At 45.8% G+C, this 19264-nt stretch overlaps 8 non-coding genes across 8 annotated transcripts; all 8 read left to right on the top strand.

The window, feature by feature from the left end:
- The first annotated feature begins 1882 nt into the window (after positions 1-1882).
- On the top strand, positions 1883-2073 carry LOC130346101 (U2 spliceosomal RNA). Its single transcript, XR_008884470.1, has one exon. It is a non-coding gene; the product is annotated as a U2 spliceosomal RNA (small nuclear RNA).
- Positions 2074-4174: 2101 nt separating this feature from the next.
- On the top strand, positions 4175-4365 carry LOC130346100 (U2 spliceosomal RNA). The gene has a single exon (XR_008884469.1). It is a non-coding gene; the product is annotated as a U2 spliceosomal RNA (small nuclear RNA).
- A 2081-nt stretch (positions 4366-6446) lies between these two features.
- Positions 6447-6637, top strand: LOC130346099 (U2 spliceosomal RNA). The gene has a single exon (XR_008884468.1). It is a non-coding gene; the product is annotated as a U2 spliceosomal RNA (small nuclear RNA).
- Positions 6638-8713: 2076 nt separating this feature from the next.
- LOC130346098 (U2 spliceosomal RNA) lies at positions 8714-8904 on the top strand. Its single transcript, XR_008884467.1, has one exon. It is a non-coding gene; the product is annotated as a U2 spliceosomal RNA (small nuclear RNA).
- A 2092-nt stretch (positions 8905-10996) lies between these two features.
- Positions 10997-11187, top strand: LOC130346097 (U2 spliceosomal RNA). Its single transcript, XR_008884466.1, has one exon. It is a non-coding gene; the product is annotated as a U2 spliceosomal RNA (small nuclear RNA).
- Positions 11188-13274: 2087 nt separating this feature from the next.
- Positions 13275-13465, top strand: LOC130346096 (U2 spliceosomal RNA). Its single transcript, XR_008884465.1, has one exon. It is a non-coding gene; the product is annotated as a U2 spliceosomal RNA (small nuclear RNA).
- Positions 13466-15558: 2093 nt separating this feature from the next.
- LOC130346093 (U2 spliceosomal RNA) lies at positions 15559-15749 on the top strand. Its single transcript, XR_008884463.1, has one exon. It is a non-coding gene; the product is annotated as a U2 spliceosomal RNA (small nuclear RNA).
- Positions 15750-17916: 2167 nt separating this feature from the next.
- On the top strand, positions 17917-18107 carry LOC130346092 (U2 spliceosomal RNA). Its single transcript, XR_008884462.1, has one exon. It is a non-coding gene; the product is annotated as a U2 spliceosomal RNA (small nuclear RNA).
- The last annotated feature ends 1157 nt before the right edge of the window (positions 18108-19264 follow it).

Raw genomic sequence — 19264 nt, 5'->3', positions numbered from 1 at the left:
CTCCTTAATTGGATCATTTGAGTAGCCAGCACACCTGTGCAGGTAGGGCATGACATGATAGGCAGCTGCCTTGATAGCGGGTGGGTGCTGAATGTTCCTAATTGACAAAATAAGATTAATGCTTATGAAGAAATATAAAATCTCATCCCTTCCCCAATATCGCGCCACACCCCTACCCCTTAATTCCCTGGTTGAACTTGATGGACATATGTCTTTTTTCGACCGTACTAACTATGTAACTATGTAACATAACATGGGGGGGGGGGGGGGTCTCCTGGCTGTTCACACAGGTGTGTCATTGCTGTACATTGACCATGCATTGCTTCTGTGGTATTGCAAAGGCAAAGACAAATGCTTCCAGCCATCCATTGCACTAATGGATTGGTCATCAGCTGGCTGTCTATGTCCCGCATCAATATAGACCAAAGTACAGAGGGTTAGGCTATGCTATTGTGCACCTACCTGATGCATCAGAAGGTGCGAGGCCCTTGCTAAATTCTGTGCACAGACTTTGAGATCTATACTTTAGACTGTATCTAAACCTGCTCCAACATGGACTGACATTCTGGCCTACTTTCAGCCGATGCGACTTGTCTGTCGCTGAACAGTCGCTTTTTATGTATTCAGCACCTATGTATAATGTTGTAAAAATGCTCTAGAAGCTAAAGTCGCAGAAATGTCACACATATTTGGCCTGCAACTTTCTGTGCGACAAATTCAGACAGGAAAAATCAGTATAAATCCTTAGAAAATTATCCCCCAGTGTCTCCATCTGCTGGCGGTATTGAATAAGCATTGCTGCACTGATGGGGTATGCATTAGACGAAAAAAAAGAAGAAAAAGAAGAATAATACGCCCAGAAAAGAGGCGAAAAGGAGAAAAACGTAAAAAAACGTGAAAAAAAAGTAAGAGGAAGAGAAGGGAAAAAAAGGTGGAAATGGGTTTAAAAGTGATTTCGGCGGAGAAATATATATATATATATATATATATATATATATATATATATATACGCGCACACACACACATATATATAAACGTATTCTCCGTTGAGATATTGCAGCCGCTGCTGTGTCCAGGCCCAGGAGCCTTAGCACTGTGCTGTGATGTCACTCAATACCACTGACATCACTAGGTGTAAACAACATCTCTCCTTTGCTGTGTATGTGACTATGGAGCTGTTTGGTGATGTCGTCTATTATGGCCTTCATAGAAGCAACAGGAGATTGTTGCATCCATCTAGAACCCTCAGAACTACAGTGCTATGATGTCACTCACTTCCACAGGCCTTGCAGAGTGTAAACAACAACAACCCAGCTTTGTTGTGTATGTAACCATAGGGATTTGTGATGTCACCTAGAACCTTCACAGCAGCGACAGCTTTATGAGGAGCATCAGCACTGCTCTGCCTGAGCAGAACCATCACCGCCATAGGTTGTCAAATAACCCGGATTTAACCCACACAGGTAAGTCCAATGGGGTGCAGGCATGTCCTCTATGCTTACAGCTTCCCGTGGGTGTTGGTTTGATACCGTTTGGGGACAGCCAAGGAGGCATCTGCAGGCAACAAAGGTAGGTGTGTGCTTGTGTGTGTGTTTCCTATGCAGATCCTAAGCCCAGTGTCACATGCAAGTAGGAGGAGTAAGAAGGGTTCCTGGCAAATCCGGGTTATGGATTGCATTTAAAAAGGCCCCGTGGGAGTGCAATGGGCCCCTGTCTTGCTGCTTAGCAATAATGGTATGGGTTTAGGTTCTGCTGTGTGTACTGGTGGTTGACTGCCCCCCAGCCCAGAGTGTGCATGGAAAATTGTCTGGCAGCCTCCCTGACAGCAAGCAGTGATAGTGCCCATGAAGGGGACCTTGTTGGGCCCGCCCCTTTCACGGTTATCGCTTCTCGGCCTTTTGGCTAAGATCAAGTGTAGTATCTGTTCTTATCAGTTTAATATCTGATACGTCCCCTATCTGGGGACCATATATTAAATGGATTTTTGAGAACGGGGGCCGATTTCGAAGCTTGCTTCCGTCGCCCTATGCATTGACCCGATATGGCAGTATCTTCGGGTACAGTGCACCACCCCCTTACAGGGTTAAAAAGAAAGATTCCTACTTTCATTGCTACCTGCTTGCTGGCTAGCCAGCTAGCCAGCCCTGTGGGCCTTGCTGCTGCAGCCAAAAAACAAAAGGTGGTGCTGCTGCTGCTGCTTCTGCTGCTTCTGCTTGTGTCTGGCCGCTGTTGGAGCGTCCAGGCACAGGACTTCTGCTGCTGCTGACTAAATGGCCTCCTTAATTGGATCATTTGAGTAGCCAGCACACCTGTGCAGGTAGGGCATGACATGATAGGCAGCTGCCTTGATAGCGGGTGGGTGCTGAATGTTCCTAATTGACAAAATAAGATTAATGCTTATGAAGAAATATAAAATCTCATCCCTTCCCCAATATCGCGCCACACCCCTACCCCTTAATTCCCTGGTTGAACTTGATGGACATATGTCTTTTTTCGACCGTACTAACTATGTAACTATGTAACATAACATGGGGGGGGGGGGGGGGGGGTCTCCTGGCTGTTCACACAGGTGTGTCATTGCTGTACATTGACCATGCATTGCTTCTGTGGTATTGCAAAGGCAAAGACAAATGCTTCCAGCCATCCATTGCACTAATGGATTGGTCATCAGCTGGCTGTCTATGTCCCGCATCAATATAGACCAAAGTACAGAGGGTTAGGCTATGCTATTGTGCACCTACCTGATGCATCAGAAGGTGCGAGGCCCTTGCTAAATTCTGTGCACAGACTTTGAGATCTATACTTTAGACTGTATCTAAACCTGCTCCAACATGGACTGACATTCTGGCCTACTTTCAGCCGATGCGACTTGTCTGTCGCTGAACAGTCGCTTTTTATGTATTCAGCACCTATGTATAATGTTGTAAAAATGCTCTAGAAGCTAAAGTCGCAGAAATGTCACACATATTTGGCCTGCAACTTTCTGTGCGACAAATTCAGACAGGAAAAATCAGTATAAATCCTTAGAAAATTATCCCCCAGTGTCTCCATCTGCTGGCGGTATTGAATAAGCATTGCTGCACTGATGGGGTATGCATTAGACGAAAAAAAAGAAGAAAAAGAAGAATAATACGCCCAGAAAAGAGGCGAAAAGGAGAAAAACGTAAAAAAACGTGAAAAAAAAGTAAGAGGAAGAGAAGGGAAAAAAAGGTGGAAATGGGTTTAAAAGTGATTTCGGCGGAGAAATATATATATATATATATATATATATATATATATATATATATATACGCGCACACACACACATATATATAAACGTATTCTCCGTTGAGATATTGCAGCCGCTGCTGTGTCCAGGCCCAGGAGCCTTAGCACTGTGCTGTGATGTCACTCAATACCACTGACATCACTAGGTGTAAACAACATCTCTCCTTTGCTGTGTATGTGACTATGGAGCTGTTTGGTGATGTCGTCTATTATGGCCTTCATAGAAGCAACAGGAGATTGTTGCATCCATCTAGAACCCTCAGAACTACAGTGCTATGATGTCACTCACTTCCACAGGCCTTGCAGAGTGTAAACAACAACAACCCAGCTTTGTTGTGTATGTAACCATAGGGATTTGTGATGTCACCTAGAACCTTCACAGCAGCGACAGCTTTATGAGGAGCATCAGCAGAGCATCAGCACTGCTCTGCCTGAGCAGAACCATCACCGCCATAGGTTGTCAAATAACCCGGATTTAACCCACACAGGTAAGTCCAATGGGGTGCAGGCATGTCCTCTATGCTTACAGCTTCCCGTGGGTGTTGGTTTGATACCGTTTGGGGACAGCCAAGGAGGCATCTGCAGGCAACAAAGGTAGGTGTGTGCTTGTGTGTGTGTTTCCTATGCAGATCCTAAGCCCAGTGTCACATGCAAGTAGGAGGAGTAAGAAGGGTTCCTGGCAAATCCGGGTTATGGATTGCATTTAAAAAGGCCCCGTGGGAGTGCAATGGGCCCCTGTCTTGCTGCTTAGCAATAATGGTATGGGTTTAGGTTCTGCTGTGTGTACTGGTGGTTGACTGCCCCCCAGCCCAGAGTGTGCATGGAAAATTGTCTGGCAGCCTCCCTGACAGCAAGCAGTGATAGTGCCCATGAAGGGGACCTTGTTGGGCCCGCCCCTTTCACGGTTATCGCTTCTCGGCCTTTTGGCTAAGATCAAGTGTAGTATCTGTTCTTATCAGTTTAATATCTGATACGTCCCCTATCTGGGGACCATATATTAAATGGATTTTTGAGAACGGGGGCCGATTTCGAAGCTTGCTTCCGTCGCCCTATGCATTGACCCGATATGGCAGTATCTTCGGGTACAGTGCACCACCCCCTTACAGGGTTAAAAAGAAAGATTCCTACTTTCATTGCTACCTGCTTGCTGGCTAGCCAGCTAGCCAGCCCTGTGGGCCTTGCTGCTGCAGCCAAAAAACAAAAGGTGGTGCTGCTGCTGCTGCTTCTGCTGCTTCTGCTTGTGTCTGGCCGCTGTTGGAGCGTCCAGGCACAGGACTTCTGCTGCTGCTGACTAAATGGCCTCCTTAATTGGATCATTTGAGTAGCCAGCACACCTGTGCAGGTAGGGCATGACATGATAGGCAGCTGCCTTGATAGCGGGTGGGTGCTGAATGTTCCTAATTGACAAAATAAGATTAATGCTTATGAAGAAATATAAAATCTCATCCCTTCCCCAATATCGCGCCACACCCCTACCCCTTAATTCCCTGGTTGAACTTGATGGACATATGTCTTTTTTCGACCGTACTAACTATGTAACTATGTAACATAACATGGGGGGGGGGGGTCTCCTGGCTGTTCACACAGGTGTGTCATTGCTGTACATTGACCATGCATTGCTTCTGTGGTATTGCAAAGGCAAAGACAAATGCTTCCAGCCATCCATTGCACTAATGGATTGGTCATCAGCTGGCTGTCTATGTCCCGCATCAATATAGACCAAAGTACAGAGGGTTAGGCTATGCTATTGTGCACCTACCTGATGCATCAGAAGGTGCGAGGCCCTTGCTAAATTCTGTGCACAGACTTTGAGATCTATACTTTAGACTGTATCTAAACCTGCTCCAACATGGACTGACATTCTGGCCTACTTTCAGCCGATGCGACTTGTCTGTCGCTGAACAGTCGCTTTTTATGTATTCAGCACCTATGTATAATGTTGTAAAAATGCTCTAGAAGCTAAAGTCGCAGAAATGTCACACATATTTGGCCTGCAACTTTCTGTGCGACAAATTCAGACAGGAAAAATCAGTATAAATCCTTAGAAAATTATCCCCCAGTGTCTCCATCTGCTGGCGGTATTGAATAAGCATTGCTGCACTGATGGGGTATGCATTAGACGGAAAAAAAGAAGAAAAAGAAGAATAATACGCCCAGAAAAGAGGCGAAAAGGAGAAAAACGTAAAAAAACGTGAAAAAAAAGTAAGAGGAAGAGAAGGGAAAAAAAGGTGGAAATGGGTTTAAAAGTGATTTCGGCGGAGAAATATATATATATATATATATATATATATATATATATATATATACGCGCACACACACACATATATATAAACGTATTCTCCGTTGAGATATTGCAGCCGCTGCTGTGTCCAGGCCCAGGAGCCTTAGCACTGTGCTGTGATGTCACTCAATACCACTGACATCACTAGGTGTAAACAACATCTCTCCTTTGCTGTGTATGTGACTATGGAGCTGTTTGGTGATGTCGTCTATTATGGCCTTCATAGAAGCAACAGGAGATTGTTGCATCCATCTAGAACCCTCAGAACTACAGTGCTATGATGTCACTCACTTCCACAGGCCTTGCAGAGTGTAAACAACAACAACCCAGCTTTGTTGTGTATGTAACCATAGGGATTTGTGATGTCACCTAGAACCTTCACAGCAGCGACAGCTTTATGAGGAGCATCAGCACTGCTCTGCCTGAGCAGAACCATCACCGCCATAGGTTGTCAAATAACCCGGATTTAACCCACACAGGTAAGTCCAATGGGGTGCAGGCATGTCCTCTATGCTTACAGCTTCCCGTGGGTGTTGGTTTGATACCGTTTGGGGACAGCCAAGGAGGCATCTGCAGGCAACAAAGGTAGGTGTGTGCTTGTGTGTGTGTTTCCTATGCAGATCCTAAGCCCAGTGTCACATGCAAGTAGGAGGAGTAAGAAGGGTTCCTGGCAAATCCGGGTTATGGATTGCATTTAAAAAGGCCCCGTGGGAGTGCAATGGGCCCCTGTCTTGCTGCTTAGCAATAATGGTATGGGTTTAGGTTCTGCTGTGTGTACTGGTGGTTGACTGCCCCCCAGCCCAGAGTGTGCATGGAAAATTGTCTGGCAGCCTCCCTGACAGCAAGCAGTGATAGTGCCCATGAAGGGGACCTTGTTGGGCCCGCCCCTTTCACGGTTATCGCTTCTCGGCCTTTTGGCTAAGATCAAGTGTAGTATCTGTTCTTATCAGTTTAATATCTGATACGTCCCCTATCTGGGGACCATATATTAAATGGATTTTTGAGAACGGGGGCCGATTTCGAAGCTTGCTTCCGTCGCCCTATGCATTGACCCGATATGGCAGTATCTTCGGGTACAGTGCACCACCCCCTTACAGGGTTAAAAAGAAAGATTCCTACTTTCATTGCTACCTGCTTGCTGGCTAGCCAGCTAGCCAGCCCTGTGGGCCTTGCTGCTGCAGCCAAAAAACAAAAGGTGGTGCTGCTGCTGCTGCTTCTGCTTCTGCTGCTTCTGCTTGTGTCTGGCCGCTGTTGGAGCGTCCAGGCACAGGACTTCTGCTGCTGCTGACTAAATGGCCTCCTTAATTGGATCATTTGAGTAGCCAGCACACCTGTGCAGGTAGGGCATGACATGATAGGCAGCTGCCTTGATAGCGGGTGGGTGCTGAATGTTCCTAATTGACAAAATAAGATTAATGCTTATGAAGAAATATAAAATCTCATCCCTTCCCCAATATCGCGCCACACCCCTACCCCTTAATTCCCTGGTTGAACTTGATGGACATATGTCTTTTTTCGACCGTACTAACTATGTAACTATGTAACATAACATGGGGGGGGGGGGGTCTCCTGGCTGTTCACACAGGTGTGTCATTGCTGTACATTGACCATGCATTGCTTCTGTGGTATTGCAAAGGCAAAGACAAATGCTTCCAGCCATCCATTGCACTAATGGATTGGTCATCAGCTGGCTGTCTATGTCCCGCATCAATATAGACCAAAGTACAGAGGGTTAGGCTATGCTATTGTGCACCTACCTGATGCATCAGAAGGTGCGAGGCCCTTGCTAAATTCTGTGCACAGACTTTGAGATCTATACTTTAGACTGTATCTAAACCTGCTCCAACATGGACTGACATTCTGGCCTACTTTCAGCCGATGCGACTTGTCTGTCGCTGAACAGTCGCTTTTTATGTATTCAGCACCTATGTATAATGTTGTAAAAATGCTCTAGAAGCTAAAGTCGCAGAAATGTCACACATATTTGGCCTGCAACTTTCTGTGCGACAAATTCAGACAGGAAAAATCAGTATAAATCCTTAGAAAATTATCCCCCAGTGTCTCCATCTGCTGGCGGTATTGAATAAGCATTGCTGCACTGATGGGGTATGCATTAGACGGAAAAAAAGAAGAAAAAGAAGAATAATACGCCCAGAAAAGAGGCGAAAAGGAGAAAAACGTAAAAAAACGTGAAAAAAAAGTAAGAGGAAGAGAAGGGAAAAAAAGGTGGAAATGGGTTTAAAAGTGATTTCGGCGGAGAAATATATATATATATATATATATATATATATACGCGCACACACACACATATATATAAACGTATTCTCCGTTGAGATATTGCAGCCGCTGCTGTGTCCAGGCCCAGGAGCCTTAGCACTGTGCTGTGATGTCACTCAATACCACTGACATCACTAGGTGTAAACAACATCTCTCCTTTGCTGTGTATGTGACTATGGAGCTGTTTGGTGATGTCGTCTATTATGGCCTTCATAGAAGCAACAGGAGATTGTTGCATCCATCTAGAACCCTCAGAACTACAGTGCTATGATGTCACTCACTTCCACAGGCCTTGCAGAGTGTAAACAACAACAACCCAGCTTTGTTGTGTATGTAACCATAGGGATTTGTGATGTCACCTAGAACCTTCACAGCAGCGACAGCTTTATGAGGAGCATCAGCACTGCTCTGCCTGAGCAGAACCATCACCGCCATAGGTTGTCAAATAACCCGGATTTAACCCACACAGGTAAGTCCAATGGGGTGCAGGCATGTCCTCTATGCTTACAGCTTCCCGTGGGTGTTGGTTTGATACCGTTTGGGGACAGCCAAGGAGGCATCTGCAGGCAACAAAGGTAGGTGTGTGCTTGTGTGTGTGTTTCCTATGCAGATCCTAAGCCCAGTGTCACATGCAAGTAGGAGGAGTAAGAAGGGTTCCTGGCAAATCCGGGTTATGGATTGCATTTAAAAAGGCCCCGTGGGAGTGCAATGGGCCCCTGTCTTGCTGCTTAGCAATAATGGTATGGGTTTAGGTTCTGCTGTGTGTACTGGTGGTTGACTGCCCCCCAGCCCAGAGTGTGCATGGAAAATTGTCTGGCAGCCTCCCTGACAGCAAGCAGTGATAGTGCCCATGAAGGGGACCTTGTTGGGCCCGCCCCTTTCACGGTTATCGCTTCTCGGCCTTTTGGCTAAGATCAAGTGTAGTATCTGTTCTTATCAGTTTAATATCTGATACGTCCCCTATCTGGGGACCATATATTAAATGGATTTTTGAGAACGGGGGCCGATTTCGAAGCTTGCTTCCGTCGCCCTATGCATTGACCCGATATGGCAGTATCTTCGGGTACAGTGCACCACCCCCTTACAGGGTTAAAAAGAAAGATTCCTACTTTCATTGCTACCTGCTTGCTGGCTAGCCAGCTAGCCAGCCCTGTGGGCCTTGCTGCTGCAGCCAAAAAACAAAAGGTGGTGCTGCTGCTGCTGCTTCTGCTTCTGCTGCTTCTGCTTGTGTCTGGCCGCTGTTGGAGCGTCCAGGCACAGGACTTCTGCTGCTGCTGACTAAATGGCCTCCTTAATTGGATCATTTGAGTAGCCAGCACACCTGTGCAGGTAGGGCATGACATGATAGGCAGCTGCCTTGATAGCGGGTGGGTGCTGAATGTTCCTAATTGACAAAATAAGATTAATGCTTATGAAGAAATATAAAATCTCAGCCCTTCCCCAATATCGCGCCACACCCCTACCCCTTAATTCCCTGGTTGAACTTGATGGACATATGTCTTTTTTCGACCGTACTAACTATGTAACTATGTAACATAACATGGGGGGGGGGGGGGGGTCTCCTGGCTGTTCACACAGGTGTGTCATTGCTGTACATTGACCATGCATTGCTTCTGTGGTATTGCAAAGGCAAAGACAAATGCTTCCAGCCATCCATTGCACTAATGGATTGGTCATCAGCTGGCTGTCTATGTCCCGCATCAATATAGACCAAAGTACAGAGGGTTAGGCTATGCTATTGTGCACCTACCTGATGCATCAGAAGGTGCGAGGCCCTTGCTAAATTCTGTGCACAGACTTTGAGATCTATACTTTAGACTGTATCTAAACCTGCTCCAACATGGACTGACATTCTGGCCTACTTTCAGCCGATGCGACTTGTCTGTCGCTGAACAGTCGCTTTTTATGTATTCAGCACCTATGTATAATGTTGTAAAAATGCTCTAGAAGCTAAAGTCGCAGAAATGTCACACATATTTGGCCTGCAACTTTCTGTGCGACAAATTCAGACAGGAAAAATCAGTATAAATCCTTAGAAAATTATCCCCCAGTGTCTCCATCTGCTGGCGGTATTGAATAAGCATTGCTGCACTGATGGGGTATGCATTAGACGAAAAAAAAGAAGAAAAAGAAGAATAATACGCCCAGAAAAGAGGCGAAAAGGAGAAAAACGTAAAAAAACGTGAAAAAAAAGTAAGAGGAAGAGAAGGGAAAAAAAGGTGGAAATGGGTTTAAAAGTGATTTCGGCGGAGAATATATATATATATATATATATATATATATATATATATATATATACGCGCACACACACACATATATATAAACGTATTCTCCGTTGAGATATTGCAGCCGCTGCTGTGTCCAGGCCCAGGAGCCTTAGCACTGTGCTGTGATGTCACTCAATACCACTGACATCACTAGGTGTAAACAACATCTCTCCTTTGCTGTGTATGTGACTATGGAGCTGTTTGGTGATGTCGTCTATTATGGCCTTCATAGAAGCAACAGGAGATTGTTGCATCCATCTAGAACCCTCAGAACTACAGTGCTATGATGTCACTCACTTCCACAGGCCTTGCAGAGTGTAAACAACAACAACCCAGCTTTGTTGTGTATGTAACCATAGGGATTTGTGATGTCACCTAGAACCTTCACAGCAGCGACAGCTTTATGAGGAGCATCAGCACTGCTCTGCCTGAGCAGAACCATCACCGCCATAGGTTGTCAAATAACCCGGATTTAACCCACACAGGTAAGTCCAATGGGGTGCAGGCATGTCCTCTATGCTTACAGCTTCCCGTGGGTGTTGGTTTGATACCGTTTGGGGACAGCCAAGGAGGCATCTGCAGGCAACAAAGGTAGGTGTGTGCTTGTGTGTGTGTTTCCTATGCAGATCCTAAGCCCAGTGTCACATGCAAGTAGGAGGAGTAAGAAGGGTTCCTGGCAAATCCGGGTTATGGATTGCATTTAAAAAGGCCCCGTGGGAGTGCAATGGGCCCCTGTCTTGCTGCTTAGCAATAATGGTATGGGTTTAGGTTCTGCTGTGTGTACTGGTGGTTGACTGCCCCCCAGCCCAGAGTGTGCATGGAAAATTGTCTGGCAGCCTCCCTGACAGCAAGCAGTGATAGTGCCCATGAAGGGGACCTTGTTGGGCCCGCCCCTTTCACGGTTATCGCTTCTCGGCCTTTTGGCTAAGATCAAGTGTAGTATCTGTTCTTATCAGTTTAATATCTGATACGTCCCCTATCTGGGGACCATATATTAAATGGATTTTTGAGAACGGGGGCCGATTTCGAAGCTTGCTTCCGTCGCCCTATGCATTGACCCGATATGGCAGTATCTTCGGGTACAGTGCACCACCCCCTTACAGGGTTAAAAAGAAAGATTCCTACTTTCATTGCTACCTGCTTGCTGGCTAGCCAGCTAGCCAGCCCTGTGGGCCTTGCTGCTGCAGCCAAAAAACAAAAGGTGGTGCTGCTGCTGCTGCTTCTGCTGCTTCTGCTTGTGTCTGGCCGCTGTTGGAGCGTCCAGGCACAGGACTTCTGCTGCTGCTGACTAAATGGCCTCCTTAATTGGATCATTTGAGTAGCCAGCACACCTGTGCAGGTAGGGCATGACATGATAGGCAGCTGCCTTGATAGCGGGTGGGTGCTGAATGTTCCTAATTGACAAAATAAGATTAATGCTTATGAAGAAATATAAAATCTCATCCCTTCCCCAATATCGCGCCACACCCCTACCCCTTAATTCCCTGGTTGAACTTGATGGACATATGTCTTTTTTCGACCGTACTAACTATGTAACTATGTAACATAACATGGGGGGGGGGGGGGGGTCTCCTGGCTGTTCACACAGGTGTGTCATTGCTGTACATTGACCATGCATTGCTTCTGTGGTATTGCAAAGGCAAAGACAAATGCTTCCAGCCATCCATTGCACTAATGGATTGGTCATCAGCTGGCTGTCTATGTCCCGCATCAATATAGACCAAAGTACAGAGGGTTAGGCTATGCTATTGTGCACCTACCTGATGCATCAGAAGGTGCGAGGCCCTTGCTAAATTCTGTGCACAGACTTTGAGATCTATACTTTAGACTGTATCTAAACCTGCTCCAACATGGACTGACATTCTGGCCTACTTTCAGCCGATGCGACTTGTCTGTCGCTGAACAGTCGCTTTTTATGTATTCAGCACCTATGTATAATGTTGTAAAAATGCTCTAGAAGCTAAAGTCGCAGAAATGTCACACATATTTGGCCTGCAACTTTCTGTGCGACAAATTCAGACAGGAAAAATCAGTATAAATCCTTAGAAAATTATCCCCCAGTGTCTCCATCTGCTGGCGGTATTGAATAAGCATTGCTGCACTGATGGGGTATGCATTAGACGAAAAAAAAGAAGAAAAAGAAGAATAATACGCCCAGAAAAGAGGCGAAAAGGAGAAAAACGTAAAAAAACGTGAAAAAAAAGTAAGAGGAAGAGAAGGGAAAAAAAGGTGGAAATGGGTTTAAAAGTGATTTCGGCGGAGAAATATATATATATATATATATATATATATATATATATATATATATACGCGCACACACACACATATATATAAACGTATTCTCCGTTGAGATATTGCAGCCGCTGCTGTGTCCAGGCCCAGGAGCCTTAGCACTGTGCTGTGATGTCACTCAATACCACTGACATCACTAGGTGTAAACAACATCTCTCCTTTGCTGTGTATGTGACTATGGAGCTGTTTGGTGATGTCGTCTATTATGGCCTTCATAGAAGCAACAGGAGATTGTTGCATCCATCTAGAACCCTCAGAACTACAGTGCTATGATGTCACTCACTTCCACAGGCCTTGCAGAGTGTAAACAACAACAACCCAGCTTTGTTGTGTATGTAACCATAGGGATTTGTGATGTCACCTAGAACCTTCACAGCAGCGACAGCTTTATGAGGAGCATCAGCACTGCTCTGCCTGAGCAGAACCATCACCGCCATAGGTTGTCAAATAACCCCGATTTAACCCACACAGGTAAGTCCAATGGGGTGCAGGCATGTCCTCTATGCTTACAGCTTCCCGTGGGTGTTGGTTTGATACCGTTTGGGGACAGCCAAGGAGGCATCTGCAGGCAACAAAGGTAGGTGTGTGCTTGTGTGTGTGTTTCCTATGCAGATCCTAAGCCCAGTGTCACATGCAAGTAGGAGGAGTAAGAAGGGTTCCTGGCAAATCCGGGTTATGGATTGCATTTAAAAAGGCCCCGTGGGAGTGCAATGGGCCCCTGTCTTGCTGCTTAGCAATAATGGTATGGGTTTAGGTTCTGCTGTGTGTACTGGTGGTTGACTGCCCCCCAGCCCAGAGTGTGCATGGAAAATTGTCTGGCAGCCTCCCTGACAGCAAGCAGTGATAGTGCCCATGAAGGGGACCTTGTTGGGCCCGCCCCTTTCACGGTTATCGCTTCTCGGCCTTTTGGCTAAGATCAAGTGTAGTATCTGTTCTTATCAGTTTAATATCTGATACGTCCCCTATCTGGGGACCATATATTAAATGGATTTTTGAGAACGGGGGCCGATTTCGAAGCTTGCTTCCGTCGCCCTATGCATTGACCCGATATGGCAGTATCTTCGGGTACAGTGCACCACCCCCTTACAGGGTTAAAAAGAAAGATTCCTACTTTCATTGCTACCTGCTTGCTGGCTAGCCAGCTAGCCAGCCCTGTGGGCCTTGCTGCTGCAGCCAAAAAACAAAAGGTGGTGCTGCTGCTGCTGCTTCTGCTGCTTCTGCTTGTGTCTGGCCGCTGTTGGAGCGTCCAGGCACAGGACTTCTGCTGCTGCTGACTAAATGGCCTCCTTAATTGGATCATTTGAGTAGCCAGCACACCTGTGCAGGTAGGGCATGACATGATAGGCAGCTGCCTTGATAGCGGGTGGGTGCTGAATGTTCCTAATTGACAAAATAAGATTAATGCTTATGAAGAAATATAAAATCTCATCCCTTCCCCAATATCGCGCCACACCCCTACCCCTTAATTCCCTGGTTGAACTTGATGGACATATGTCTTTTTTCGACCGTACTAACTATGTAACTATGTAACATAACATGGGGGGGGGGGGGGGGGGGGTCTCCTGGCTGTTCACACAGGTGTGTCATTGCTGTACATTGACCATGCATTGCTTCTGTGGTATTGCAAAGGCAAAGACAAATGCTTCCAGCCATCCATTGCACTAATGGATTGGTCATCAGCTGGCTGTCTATGTCCCGCATCAATATAGACCAAAGTACAGAGGGTTAGGCTATGCTATTGTGCACCTACCTGATGCATCAGAAGGTGCGAGGCCCTTGCTAAATTCTGTGCACAGACTTTGAGATCTATACTTTAGACTGTATCTAAACCTGCTCCAACATGGACTGACATTCTGGCCTACTTTCAGCCGATGCGACTTGTCTGTCGCTGAACAGTCGCTTTTTATGTATTCAGCACCTATGTATAATGTTGTAAAAATGCTCTAGAAGCTAAAGTCGCAGAAATGTCACACATATTTGGCCTGCAACTTTCTGTGCGACAAATTCAGACAGGAAAAATCAGTATAAATCCTTAGAAAATTATCCCCCAGTGTCTCCATCTGCTGGCGGTATTGAATAAGCATTGCTGCACTGATGGGGTATGCATTAGACGAAAAAAAAGAAGAAAAAGAAGAATAATACGCCCAGAAAAGAGGCGAAAAGGAGAAAAACGTACAAAAACGTGAAAAAAAAGTAAGAGGAAGAGAAGGGAAAAAAAGGTGGAAATGGGTTTAAAAGTGATTTCGGCGGAGAAATATATATATATATATATATATATATATATATATATATATATATATACGCGCACACACACACATATATATAAACGTATTCTCCGTTGAGATATTGCAGCCGCTGCTGTGTCCAGGCCCAGGAGCCTTAGCACTGTGCTGTGATGTCACTCAATACCACTGACATCACTAGGTGTAAACAACATCTCTCCTTTGCTGTGTATGTGACTATGGAGCTGTTTGGTGATGTCGTCTATTATGGCCTTCATAGAAGCAACAGGAGATTGTTGCATCCATCTAGAACCCTCAGAACTACAGTGCTATGATGTCACTCACTTCCACAGGCCTTGCAGAGTGTAAACAACAACAACCCAGCTTTGTTGTGTATGTAACCATAGGGATTTGTGATGTCACCTAGAACCTTCACAGCAGCGACAGCTTTATGAGGAGCATCAGCACTGCTCTGCCTGAGCAGAACCATCACCGCCATAGGTTGTCAAATAACCCGGATTTAACCCACACAGGTAAGTCCAATGGGGTGCAGGCATGTCCTCTATGCTTACAGCTTCCCGTGGGTGTTGGTTTGATACCGTTTGGGGACAGCCAAGGAGGCATCTGCAGGCAACAAAGGTAGGTGTGTGCTTGTGTGTGTGTTTCCTATGCAGATCCTAAGCCCAGTGTCACATGCAAGTAGGAGGAGTAAGAAGGGTTCCTGGCAAATCCGGGTTATGGATTGCATTTAAAAAGGCCCCGTGGGAGTGCAATGGGCCCCTGTCTTGCTGCTTAGCAATAATGGTATGGGTTTAGGTTCTGCTGTGTGTACTGGTGGTTGACTGCCCCCCAGCCCAGAGTGTGCATGGAAAATTGTCTGGCAGCCTCCCTGACAGCAAGCAGTGATAGTGCCCATGAAGGGGACCTTGTTGGGCCCGCCCCTTTCACGGTTATCGCTTCTCGGCCTTTTGGCTAAGATCAAGTGTAGTATCTGTTCTTATCAGTTTAATATCTGATACGTCCCCTATCTGGGGACCATATATTAAATGGATTTTTGAGAACGGGGGCCGATTTCGAAGCTTGCTTCCGTCGCCCTATGCATTGACCCGATATGGCAGTATCTTCGGGTACAGTGCACCACCCCCTTACAGGGTTAAAAAGAAAGATTCCTACTTTCATTGCTACCTGCTTGCTGGCTAGCCAGCTAGCCAGCCCTGTGGGCCTTGCTGCTGCAGCCAAAAAACAAAAGGTGGTGCTGCTGCTGCTGCTTCTGCTGCTTCTGCTTGTGTCTGGCCGCTGTTGGAGCGTCCAGGCACAGGACTTCTGCTGCTGCTGACTAAATGGCCTCCTTAATTGGATCATTTGAGTAGCCAGCACACCTGTGCAGGTAGGGCATGACATGATAGGCAGCTGCCTTGATAGCGGGTGGGTGCTGAATGTTCCTAATTGACAAAATAAGATTAATGCTTATGAAGAAATATAAAATCTCATCCCTTCCCCAATATCGCGCCACACCCCTACCCCTTAATTCCCTGGTTGAACTTGATGGACATATGTCTTTTTTCGACCGTACTAACTATGTAACTATGTAACATAACATGGGGGGGGGGGGTCTCCTGGCTGTTCACACAGGTGTGTCATTGCTGTACATTGACCATGCATTGCTTCTGTGGTATTGCAAAGGCAAAGACAAATGCTTCCAGCCATCCATTGCACTAATGGATTGGTCATCAGCTGGCTGTCTATGTCCCGCATCAATATAGACCAAAGTACAGAGGGTTAGGCTATGCTATTGTGCACCTACCTGATGCATCAGAAGGTGCGAGGCCCTTGCTAAATTCTGTGCACAGACTTTGAGATCTATACTTTAGACTGTATCTAAACCTGCTCCAACATGGACTGACATTCTGGCCTACTTTCAGCCGATGCGACTTGTCTGTCGCTGAACAGTCGCTTTTTATGTATTCAGCACCTATGTATAATGTTGTAAAAATGCTCTAGAAGCTAAAGTCGCAGAAATGTCACACATATTTGGCCTGCAACTTTCTGTGCGACAAATTCAGACAGGAAAAATCAGTATAAATCCTTAGAAAATTATCCCCCAGTGTCTCCATCTGCTGGCGGTATTGAATAAGCATTGCTGCACTGATGGGGTATGCATTAGACGGAAAAAAAGAAGAAAAAGAAGAATAATACGCCCAGAAAAGAGGCGAAAAGGAGAAAAACGTAAAAAAACGTGAAAAAAAAGTAAGAGGAAGAGAAGGGAAAAAAAGGTGGAAATGGGTTTAAAAGTGATTTCGGCGGAGAAATATATATATATATATATATATATATATATATATATATATATATATATATATATATATATATATATATATATATATATATATATATATATATATATATATATATATATATATATATATATATATATATACGCGCACACACACACATATATATAAACGTATTCTCCGTTGAGATATTGCAGCCGCTGCTGTGTCCAGGCCCAGGAGCCTTAGCACTGTGCTGTGATGTCACTCAATACCACTGACATCACTAGGTGTAAACAACATCTCTCCTTTGCTGTGTATGTGACTATGGAGCTGTTTGGTGATGTCGTCTATTATGGCCTTCATAGAAGCAACAGGAGATTGTTGCATCCATCTAGAACCCTCAGAACTACAGTGCTATGATGTCACTCACTTCCACAGGCCTTGCAGAGTGTAAACAACAACAACCCAGCTTTGTTGTGTATGTAACCATAGGGATTTGTGATGTCACCTAGAACCTTCACAGCAGCGACAGCTTTATGAGGAGCATCAGCACTGCTCTGCCTGAGCAGAACCATCACCGCCATAGGTTGTCAAATAACCCGGATTTAACCCACACAGGTAAGTCCAATGGGGTGCAGGCATGTCCTCTATGCTTACAGCTTCCCGTGGGTGTTGGTTTGATACCGTTTGGGGACAGCCAAGGAGGCATCTGCAGGCAACAAAGGTAGGTGTGTGCTTGTGTGTGTGTTTCCTATGCAGATCCTAAGCCCAGTGTCACATGCAAGTAGGAGGAGTAAGAAGGGTTCCTGGCAAATCCGGGTTATGGATTGCATTTAAAAAGGCCCCGTGGGAGTGCAATGGGCCCCTGTCTTGCTGCTTAGCAATAATGGTATGGGTTTAGGTTCTGCTGTGTGTACTGGTGGTTGACTGCCCCCCAGCCCAGAGTGTGCATGGAAAATTGTCTGGCAGCCTCCCTGACAGCAAGCAGTGATAGTGCCCATGAAGGGGACCTTGTTGGGCCCGCCCCTTTCACGGTTATCGCTTCTCGGCCTTTTGGCTAAGATCAAGTGTAGTATCTGTTCTTATCAGTTTAATATCTGATACGTCCCCTATCTGGGGACCATATATTAAATGGATTTTTGAGAACGGGGGCCGATTTCGAAGCTTGCTTCCGTCGCCCTATGCATTGACCCGATATGGCAGTATCTTCGGGTACAGTGCACCACCCCCTTACAGGGTTAAAAAGAAAGATTCCTACTTTCATTGCTACCTGCTTGCTGGCTAGCCAGCTAGCCAGCCCTGTGGGCCTTGCTGCTGCAGCCAAAAAACAAAAGGTGGTGCTGCTGCTGCTGCTTCTGCTGCTTCTGCTTGTGTCTGGCCGCTGTTGGAGCGTCCAGGCACAGGACTTCTGCTGCTGCTGACTAAATGGCCTCCTTAATTGGATCATTTGAGTAGCCAGCACACCTGTGCAGGTAGGGCATGACATGATAGGCAGCTGCCTTGATAGCGGGTGGGTGCTGAATGTTCCTAATTGACAAAATAAGATTAATGCTTATGAAGAAATATAAAATCTCAGCCCTTCCCCAATATCGCGCCACACCCCTACCCCTTAATTCCCTGGTTGAACTTGATGGACATATGTCTTTTTTCGACCGTACTAACTATGTAACTATGTAACATAACATGGGGGGGGGGGGGGGGGGTCTCCTGGCTGTTCACACAGGTGTGTCATTGCTGTACATTGACCATGCATTGCTTCTGTGGTATTGCAAAGGCAAAGACAAATGCTTCCAGCCATCCATTGCACTAATGGATTGGTCATCAGCTGGCTGTCTATGTCCCGCATCAATATAGACCAAAGTACAGAGGGTTAGGCTATGCTATTGTGCACCTACCTGATGCATCAGAAGGTGCGAGGCCCTTGCTAAATTCTGTGCACAGACTTTGAGATCTATACTTTAGACTGTATCTAAACCTGCTCCAACATGGACTGACATTCTGGCCTACTTTCAGCCGCTGCGACTTGTCTGTCGCTGAACAGTCGCTTTTTATGTATTCAGCACCTATGTATAATGTTGTAAAAATGCTCTAGAAGCTAAAGTCGCAGAAATGTCACACATATTTGGCCTGCAACTTTCTGTGCGACAAATTCAGACAGGAAAAATCAGTATAAATCCTTAGAAAATTATCCCCCAGTGTCTCCATCTGCTGGCGGTATTGAATAAGCATTGCTGCACTGATGGGGTATGCATTAGACGAAAAAAAGAAGAAAAAGAAGAATAATACGCCCAGAAAAGAGGCGAAAAGGAGAAAAACGTAAAAAAACGTGAAAAAAAAGTAAGAGGAAGAGAAGGGAAAAAAAGGTGGAAATGGGTTTAAAAGTGA

The sequence above is a fragment of the Hyla sarda genome, unplaced genomic scaffold (assembly GCF_029499605.1).
Source record: "Hyla sarda isolate aHylSar1 unplaced genomic scaffold, aHylSar1.hap1 scaffold_772, whole genome shotgun sequence".
Lineage (NCBI taxonomy): Eukaryota > Metazoa > Chordata > Amphibia > Anura > Hylidae > Hyla > Hyla sarda.
Note: the sequence above shows the minus strand (reverse complement) of the source record. Positions and strands in the feature narration are given on the sequence as shown.